General features: G+C 44.3%; 1 long non-coding RNA gene across 1 annotated transcript; it reads left to right on the top strand.

The window, feature by feature from the left end:
* The first annotated feature begins 1,228 nt into the window (after positions 1-1,228).
* On the top strand, positions 1,229-9,946 carry LOC108269652 (uncharacterized). Its single transcript, XR_001813504.3, has 2 exons — positions 1,229-1,320; positions 9,668-9,946. It is a non-coding gene; the product is annotated as an uncharacterized LOC108269652 (long non-coding RNA).
* The last annotated feature ends 54 nt before the right edge of the window (positions 9,947-10,000 follow it).

Here is a 10,000-nt window from a genome sequence, read left to right as displayed (position 1 = left end):
ACAAGGGCCGGTGAGTCTTTATTCCAAACCTCTTCTTGAGCCTCTCGTCTGCTTTTGTCTCCTCTCTAGACATAGTGTGGACTAATCCCTCAGCGTACAGAGCATGGGAGCTTGTGGTGGTGATACGCCATGTCTGCTGTGTGTGTGTGTGTGTGTGTGTGTGTGTGTGTTTACTGGCCCTTTAAGCTGCTGTGGAATGTGGGAAGTTCACAGTAAAGCCCAGGCTCTAAAGTGTGCCTTAGCGCATGACCCAGGAGCAATGTTCAAGTTCATCGGCATCCAGACAGGTGTGTAATGACTTGTAGGGATGTCTGGGCTCGGGGCTGGTGGACAGGCACAGCGGGGGGGGTGTGTGTGCGAGGGGTACGTGGCGGGGGTTGTAGGGGGGGGTGTTTGGTGATGGACGGAGAACCTTTTCTTGTAGTCTAGAAATCTCAGACGTCTGGGATGTTTATTTATTTATTTATTTATTTATTTATCTATTTATTTTACTAAGAATCACCATCAAATTTGATTTGTATACTATATATATATATATATATATATATATATATATATATATATATATATATATATATATATATATAGACACACACAATCCATCTTAATTCACTATGAGCATAAGTTTGTGCCCCCTACAGTTTTATTTACTGTCCGTCCATCATTTCCCATGATCCTCAGCACCCAAATACTGCAAGTGAAATCTTGTCCTGTTGACTTTCCTTTCCTTGCGTTTCGTTTTGTTTTACTTCTTTTTTTTTTTTTGTATATCCTTTTTTTTCTATTAAAAAAAAAACAAAAAAAAAAACACCCACAAACTTTTGCCCCAAACAGTTATTATATATACAGTATGTACAGTATAGGTCAAAGTTGACATACGTTTGCAAAATAGTAGTCAAGGTAAACACTCAGGTAGATAGATAGAGAGACAGATAGATACTGTAGCTCAACTGTGAATGTGTATTAGAGAGAGAGAGAGAGCGAGAGAGAGAGAGATAGAAAATGACTGAAAGACAGGATCTGCATTGACAAGTGCTTTGTTTTGTCTACGATTTCCTTGAAAGAGGGTCATTCAGAACATTCACACACACACACACACACACACACACACACACACACACACACACACACACACACACACACACACACACACACACACACACACTCAGACTCATCCTTTGGGGGATGAAAAGGGGAGGGAAAAAAAGCAAAACAATGTGAGCTCCTTTCCGGAATGTTCCTCCAGTGTGTTAGGAGTTATGTTTACGTGCGTCTCACCTTGACGTATAGAAATGTGCTGTATGGAGGCTCCTAAACAGTGTGAGTACTCTCTCCCTCTCTCTCTCTCACACACACACACACACACATACGATTATGTCCTAACCCCCACTTATAACAAGGTTAGCTCTTGCAATGATAACGGCAATAAAACAGGCCCGGGCTGCTCTCTGGCCTGTGTGTGTGTGTGTGTGTGTGTGAGCGATCATTGTAAATGAGCTTACTGATTTCTTTTTTTTTTTTCCTTCAGAGGAATTATTCCATGCCATGCGCAGTCTTTTTAAACCAATTGGGCAGCAAATTAGCTAGCAGGGGTTAACAACCACCATTTTGTCACTGTTTATTTAGTGGCACAGCATGGCCTTGATCACAGCTCCTCGACAGTGCTCGAGTGCACTAATAACCCCGCTTTCGCTCGGCCTGTGGTACAGCGCCGTGGCGCCGAAGCCACGGCGCTTTAAAAGACCTTCTCGTACACAACTCCGAGTGTATTACCGACTCGCTTTGTCGAGCTAATGAACTAGCGAGCGTGCGCTGTAATCGAAAACCGCGAGTGTGACATGAACAGCTAGCATGTTTTTTTTGTTGTTGTTGTTTTTGTTTTTTTAGCATGTCTTGACTTGAAAAATGAAAAACGGAAGAAAACCTCATCGCTGCGTTCTCACCTCGTGATACACGCCCTCTCGTTAAACGTGTATGGAGAGATTACGACGAGAAAGGAAAATCGTCAGTGTCTCAGGAGAGTGTTTGTAGCTAGTTCAGTTAGCTTGTGCTGCTAACGTACTTTAAAGACAAATAAATCAGGTGTTGTTGTAAGTGTATACTGTAAGCTATACATTGTAGCTACTATACACACACCGGATAGATAGTACACGCCCACAAGCGATGACAGTACCGGTCGCATCATGCACGAGTGACTCGCCGCTCGCCAGTCCCAGAGTATGTTGTCATTTGTTGTAAAAGTACGCGCTAATCCAAGGATGCTAACATTGTCATACTGCGTTATTGAGAAGGTAAGAAGTCATATCGGGACATATCGAGTAGCCCCTCCCCCTTTTTTAAATATCCAATAGCGTTTATCTTACCTCGGAGCCCGGGTTATGCCGTACTTGACAGGCAGTACCATGGATTTTTATAGCGTCGGAGGGCGGGACGCTTCAGATTCTAGAGAGCATTTGATCGGACAGAAAATCTGCCGAGAAGCCGAAGTGCAGGATGATGTCATCGGAATTGTTGGTGGAAAATTTGGAACGCGTAGATCTTCTAAATGCGAATTCTGTCGTCGTATGAAACGAAGTTCACTTCTTTTCATGTCCAGAAGTGTTTGATTCCGTACTTTATTCCTACATGACTTCACAGCTGGTGGTCTTGATTCTTTTCCTTGAAGACGATTGAAATGTACTCAGACATGGTCCTGTCCTCTCCAGTGTCCACCTGACCACATCTGACCCTGAAGCCCAAGTTACTCAGCCAAACACCGGTGGTCTCGTTATCGATTGGTGTCAGTTGACCAATCCTCTGATAACTAAAATGTCCTCCGGGCTGCCATGACATCATTCCAACCCGTGACCTTGACCTCGCCTGAAACCGAGAGCGATCGACTAAAGACACTCGCTCCATCTAATCTACTTCCTGTAATCACAAGCCGGAGGACGTCGTGAGAGAGCGCTGTGCCGCTCGAAAGCTCTCCGCTCCCGCTCTCTCAACCCCCGGGGACCCATAATAGAAACCCGAAGGCCTATTTAAAATTTCATCTGATCCCATTAATTATTGTCGAAAATTTTCTGTGTCAAACCTCGGCTGATGGCAGTCAAGCCCTTCCTGCCATTTTGGCGAGATAAGGTGTCAGTTATCTCTCCGGGAGGTTAATAGACCGACCACATAATCCTTTCCCCCTTCTCTACAGATGTTTTGGTATTTGCATTCGGTAAGCTGATATGGTCATTCACTTGAGAGTGTGATTGCATTCCTAATGAATTTCCCCACACACACACACACACACACACACACACGAAACCCCAAGAGAGAGAGACAGAAAGAGTACAGGAAGTGTCGATGAAGCATCGCGTTCATTTCATCATCGACGTTCAGACACTTTCGACACGGTCCAGACTCTAATTCTGCACGAGGAATAGCGGGGAATTTCAGGAATAACGAAATCCGTACAAAAAAAAAATACGCCAGATTTCACCGAAGTTTCAGAAACATCAAGGCGAGGTATCTGTATCCGTGAAAAGGTCAAGTCCGTGCTAACTGCTAGTAAGTGCTGTAATTTATGTCGTCGTCGTCGTCTTTTTTTGGACTCGTCCTTTTTGGTGTGATAAATGTTAAGTGAGCGCGGCTACATCACGTAAAAGCAAGTTCAGTGCTTAATGTCTGAAATAATGACGGTATGGAAAATAGAACAAAGTGCTTCCCCTCGAATAGTCGTTTCTCTGAAACACGACAAGCTCCACTTTTAATTGCTATTATTATTATTATTATTATTATTATTATTATTATTATTATTATTATTTTAAATCCAACTTTTTGCAAGAAGGCTAAAAAAGAGACGTTGGAAAACGTGTTACAGCTGCTATAACGTGAGCGATACGTCGTTTCCCAGAACGTTCGAAAGAAAGAAAGAAAGAAAGAAAAGACGCCAGCGCTTGTTTCCTCGATTCAAGCTTGCGTTTGGCGGAAAATCCGGTGATCTCGTCGTACCGCGTTCGCTCGATCCGGATCCATCTTCCGGACGTTCTGATACGTTATCGTTTCTATGGAAACAGTTTGCGCTGCTACAGTGAACTTTTCCGTCTGGAGACTTCAACTGTAACATTTAAGGAAGGGGTCTCCGGTGTCGGCGCCTTGTGACAGCCGAAACATTCGTACATTTTTAGAGAACGCTCGAAGGCAACGTCTTCGGGACTTTTCCACTTGATGAGTTCTTGGTAACGTGCCATAACTGCATTTTTTCGCCTTATTAACTTTGCGCGAGAGAGCGAGAGAGAAAGAGCGAGAGAGCGAGAGAGAGATTAGTAGTTTAGAGGCGTGCGCACTTCCGCAACTAGGTTATTGTACGTTTTTTTTTTTCTTTTTCTTGTTTTCCCCTAAAGTGTTTCTGATCGCTTTTCACTTTATTTGGAGATAAACTGCACGTTAAAGATGAGAAAAGATCAGACGCGGTTCATCTCATGTCGCTGTTTTACTTCACCGAATCCTGCTATTTTAACAGGGGCGTGTAGACTTTTTATACCCCCTGTATCCGCTATAACATTAGCGGCGTTGTGTAAGTGACTCGAAGACGGTAATCCGCTACAGATGACTAATTACTACCTTAATATCGCTTAATATTTGATTACTGCATGTAACAAGTGATCACATTACTAATCACTTTACTTACAAACCTACAAAAAACACACTACAAGTGAAGTCGGGTTATATCCTAAAACTTGCCTCGGGTCTCGTCCCTGTCCACGTTTCACAGACATTCCACGTCGTTAAATGTAACTAGAAATGGATAAAAACGACGCCGTTTTCATAGAAATACCACAAAGCGACGGTGTAAAATTTCACGTATCGCCGTATGAGACGGATTAATAAACACTTACGCTGTGAGGAACCGTCAGAGGAACTCTCGCTCGCCCTGATCGCACCGCCTCACGGGTTATTCTCCTCTCACAGCGCTACAGGGAGTGTTTTATTCAAACGCGAGTAATGATATTTCCATGCTAGTACTCGTACAGCCATATGTCAACTTTATTAAAAGCGCCCTCTTTCAATCAGAGACGATCAAATGTCCAAAAAAAAAAAAAAAAAAAAAAAAAAAAGACAACATTGTACAAGGGGTGTACTTATTTTTTCACACGACTGTACACGAGAACTTATTCGCTTCCGTCATCGCCGTTATCGTCGTCTAGCCTGATTATAAATACCCGGGCCGTTTGATTACCGTCTTTCTCCCCGGACGCCGCGTCTATCTGTCTTATGAGAGATGACAATGCTGCCTTCCTCCAGTTAATCAACGGAGCTGACCTTTGTAGCCGGCCTCACGCTGAGTGATTAAAACCCGAGTCTCGGTGTGAACGCGAGCGAGCGAACGAGTGAGAGAGGAAACCCGCCGGACAAGCCCGAGCGCCTTCTGTTCCACTTACCGCTGACGTCAGGAAATAAATCACCGGCGTGATTACGACCAAGTCGGCTAACGAACGGCTCGGACCTGCCGGGATCATATTTCCTGCACGTGTGTTGGAGTGTGTAGTACGAGAGAAAGGAGTGTGAGCGAGGAGATTAAAGCCGCTGCCGGTGTGATACGTCTCCTCGCCCGAGACGGCAGTAATTCACCCATCATTCCTGCTAAACCTTAAGATTATCCTCGAGTGGCTTTTCCTGGCCCCGGCCCAAAACGCTCTTACTGAAAGATAGCTAAGGTGGATGAATTCTCGCGTCGGAATGTCCTCGAGGTGACAGATTTATAACGCGATGTTAGAAACCTGTACATGAATCAAACGCAAAGGTTTTTTCGAAGTAGCGCGCTTGACATTTGTGCAGGAAAGAGATGTCAGACGCGCAGAAAGGCCGGGGTGGGTGTGGCCGGGTGGCGTTTAACGTAGGCGGATGGACCTAGAGTAAAACGTACATTTCTAACACGCGATGTAAATCGTTTTCACCTCATGAAGGCGCGTACACACGTTAGCTAGCTAGAAAGCTAGCTAAACACACCAGCGCTTACGTTGACAGCTAAGTAGTTAGCGGTTAGCTCAGATAACGCTACCTCTTCGGCACTACTTATTAGTGATGTTAAAAATGATCCAAATTCACTAACAAGCTCGTAAAAGGCTAAGTATTATGTCTTACAATTACAGCCAAGCGCTAGAGCATGCCGGCTTACGGTACATAACGTGTAAACGAAGTCTGCTAGCAAATTAGCCGATATTAGTCTGTGCGAAGCAGTAGACGCCATCTCAGCAAGCTACCTAACATTGTGGAATCGAAACCGTGTGAATGTTACCCGTAGCTTAACTCGGTGTAAATACACACCTAGCCTCAGCCTTAAGGTTCTTCCATGGGGAGGTCAACTTTTGAGAAAAGCTCTGAGCAAGAGCGAGCATGTTTTAGCTTCCTGGACGAACAGGGAGGAAGTTGGAAGGGCGAGCGAGAAAAGCGAACACGGGTGACACGAGTCAGTTAGCGAAGAAGAAGAGTTGTTGAACGTGTTTGACGCTAAAGTCAAAAGCTACAGCGAAAGCAAGCGGCCTCCTTTATGTCTCTGCGTTACACAGGCTACGGTAAACGAGCAAGCTAGGCTAGTTAGCTAGCAGATACTAGCTAGAACCGGTTCTCGAGGTGTTACGGGTACAGTTTGCACATCTTGTGGGATTTTTTTTTCTTCCCATCAGGACTTTTTCTGTATTTAAAGAAGTGAGTGACGCCGATCGAGATATTACGCGTTCACGTTTGAACGCGACCTCGTCGGAGTCAGCTCGTGAAGAGCTACACGTGGCGTACGTCCTAAAGCGAAGCCTGACCTCCGTGCTCCCTACGATTAACCTTCTCAGTGACATAAACCGGAGAAAGAGCGAACACACGGAAAAAAGAAGTTCTTGCACTTGCTTCTATCTATTACATGTGGAGCTGGGGAAATGTCAGCTCCACGTTTCGTCCTGCGGAATTATGGAAATGTTTGAGAGTGTGAAGCGACTCCTTAATCTGTTCTTCACAGAGAGAGCTTCCTAATTACGTCGGTTTTGAAATGAAGGCTGCTGACAGCGCGAGGTGCGCCGAATCCCCCGGAACGCTGTGACACTGTGTCCGGGGAGGTTAATGGCACCCATCTGCGGCCAGCGCCGAGACGTCTAATTTGCTGGCCGAGTCGAATTTTCAGTCGCTTTACACCCATTTAGCGGCAGTCGGCTGTCAGCGCTCGGTGAAGGAGCTGCGGAACTTTTCACAGGCCTGTAGGTCCCGGAGACGAGCTTAAAAGGCTGTAATTAAAGAGTGCAGTGTGAAAATGACAAACTCTAATTATGACATGCAGACAGAAGCACCGAGGCCTGTGACTCGGAGAGAGGACAGGTAATACCGCTGGTGTGTGTGTGTGTGTGTGTGTGTGTGTTTTAAAGCTTAAAGGGGCAGAATTATCATCTCTCTCGCTGTTCTCGGGGAACGCAAACAACAATTTTTCATCCAGCTGTCGTTTCGTAGCAGGTCACCGTGAAACACAGTAAATCTGAAGGGCGGGGCTTTGTGTCTCAGACGCGGCGTGTGTATTACCGAATATTTAACTCGGGGTGGAAAAAGTTACAGTCGTTCCAAAGCGCTGACACTGGAGACTCCTTCCTTTAAACGTTAAAGAAAACATCTCCTTACAGAAAACGTCACCGAATCAACATCCGCTGTACAAGTTCTTCTTGACCAATCGGATTCGAGTATCCATCAGCACTGCGGTGTAATAAAGATACCTGACGAATAAAAACACTTTCTTAGGTGAGTAAACGAGAGCGAGACGAGAGATTTATATCGGGTTATCAATTGGTTTTTTGGTTGCGCGAAAAAGACGACGCCGCGTGGCAAACATTATGCGTGATCGTTCAAGAACTTCTGAGACGGTGACACATAATTAAGGCTGTAAGACAAAGCGAGTTTGACAACATAGTTTAAGGGGCTTCGCCGCATTCCCGTCGTCGAACAAAAAAAATACCAATTAAACCAATTGAGTGTTAAAGATGCTTCAAGGGAAAACGCAAACACGAGTTGTAGGCTACTATTAGCATATCCATAATCCTGACTTAGCAACAAGGCCGTCCTGGAGGCTTTCCAGGTGAGTCGAAGCACGCGTGAGATGTCTCTACGTCTCAAACAGCTGCCCCTACCTCCCCCTGGTGGCTTAACGCTCCCTCATTATCTCCACACCGAGGCCGGGCTCTCACCGCGGCTGTAATGAGGACACTGGGTAATAAAAAATGAATCACTTTAATACGCTCTCCAGCGAGGCTGCGTATTAGCATTCGAAAGCAGCTGAATGAAGTTCTGTCTTCTGCGAGAGAGAGAGAGAGAGAGAGAGAGAGATAGAGAGAGAGAGAGAGATACAAACAGCCAAACGAGGGTCAGGTGAAGCCACGATCATGCATGAACTGCTAAACGCTTCATAGAGAGAAAAGATAATTAAAGGTGTGGGGGGGGAGGGGGGGGGGGGGAGACTGTAGTTACAGTGAGATGAAACGGCTGAGTAAAAATTTCCTAGTGGACCGGAAATGCCACTACAGCATCATTTAAGAGCGAGCGACATTATAATAATTTATTCCCCGAAACACGCAGCCGAGCCGAGTGTGTATGCCGGGGTCAGCAAAGCTCAGGCGGACAGAAATGAGTGGATTTAAGAAGCAGAGTAAGCAGATGGAAATTTGAAGAAGGCAGATCTTGGCAGTGGGCCAAAGTCCTATCTTTTTTTTTTTTTTTTGCTTCATCGTTTCATTTTAACCCTCCAATTCAAACCTCATGTGACCTTGCTTCCTTGCTGCTACCTCTACATTCATTTCTCTCTCTCTCTCTCTCTCTCTCTCTCTCTCTCTCTCTCTCTCTCTCTCTCTCTCTCTCTCTCTCAACTCCGCCTATGTAGTTTGTATTACAGTGTTTTAATGCCACTGTTTTCAAAATATTGGAAGATTTCTCGTAATGTGTCACGAATAATACGGATAAAGGAAACGTGGCGATGTTTCGATAATCGAAATAATAATAATAATAATAATAATAATAATAATAATAATAATAATATCTGGTAGCATCGAGAGACTTGAGAGCGACCACGTTCACCTCGTCGTTCTTCAACAACAGGCAATAAAAATCCTCGATGCCCTTTATTTCAATACTTGACCCTTTTTGTCAGAGTGTCATGAGTTTATTCTTGAAATGATACGTTTCTCACCGTATACATTACGACTTTATTCTCAAAACATTGTGACTTTTTTCTTCTTCTTCTTCTCTCTCTCTGTCGCAATGTCACGTATCGCGTGATATCACGACTTTTTTCCCTCTTTCTTCTCTTTGTTCTTTCCACTTTCTCTTGGAAAGGTTGAAAACATGACTTTTATATCATGATATTTAGAACACGACGATAACGGTATGTTATTAAAAGGTAGTAGCCTATAATATGTTGGTGAAGGTGTTAAAGTGCCATTAAACACTGCTTCAGCTTCTGGAGGGAAAAAAAAAAGAAAAGTAACAAATAAAAGCTACAAATATGAATCATAATCAGATTCGTACTAATTATAAGTATGTATATTATTATTATTATTATTATTATTATTATTATTATTTGGTTTTTTTTCTTTTCATACAAAATAATACATTTTTATTTAATTCATGACTTTATTTATTTATTTATTTATTTATTTACTTATTCTGTCCTCAGGGTCCCTGGTCCAATCCTGAGTTCGGACGACGGACTCAGTGGAGTCACACGTCCTCCTCGTGTCCACGTGGGCTTCCTCCTGGTTCTCCGGTTTCCTCCAACCTTCCAGAAACATGCCGGCGGGTCGTCCGGTGACTCTAAATCGCCCCTGGATGTAAACGAGTGTACGAGAGGCGTTCGCGGTCGTTAAGTGATAGCTCGGCGTCCCGTCCGGGATGCATTCCTGCCTCGCGCCCAGCGTTCTAGAAGATGAAGGAACGAATAAACGAGCTTGACTCATACGTGACTCCCTCTTTTTATCGTTTCTATGTACTCTACCTAGTCCGTCACTAT

The sequence above is a fragment of the Ictalurus punctatus genome, chromosome 9 (genome assembly GCF_001660625.3).
Source record: "Ictalurus punctatus breed USDA103 chromosome 9, Coco_2.0, whole genome shotgun sequence".
NCBI lineage: Eukaryota > Metazoa > Chordata > Actinopteri > Siluriformes > Ictaluridae > Ictalurus > Ictalurus punctatus.
The sequence above is the reverse complement of the archived record's forward strand: the minus strand, read 5'-3'. Positions and strand labels throughout refer to the sequence as shown.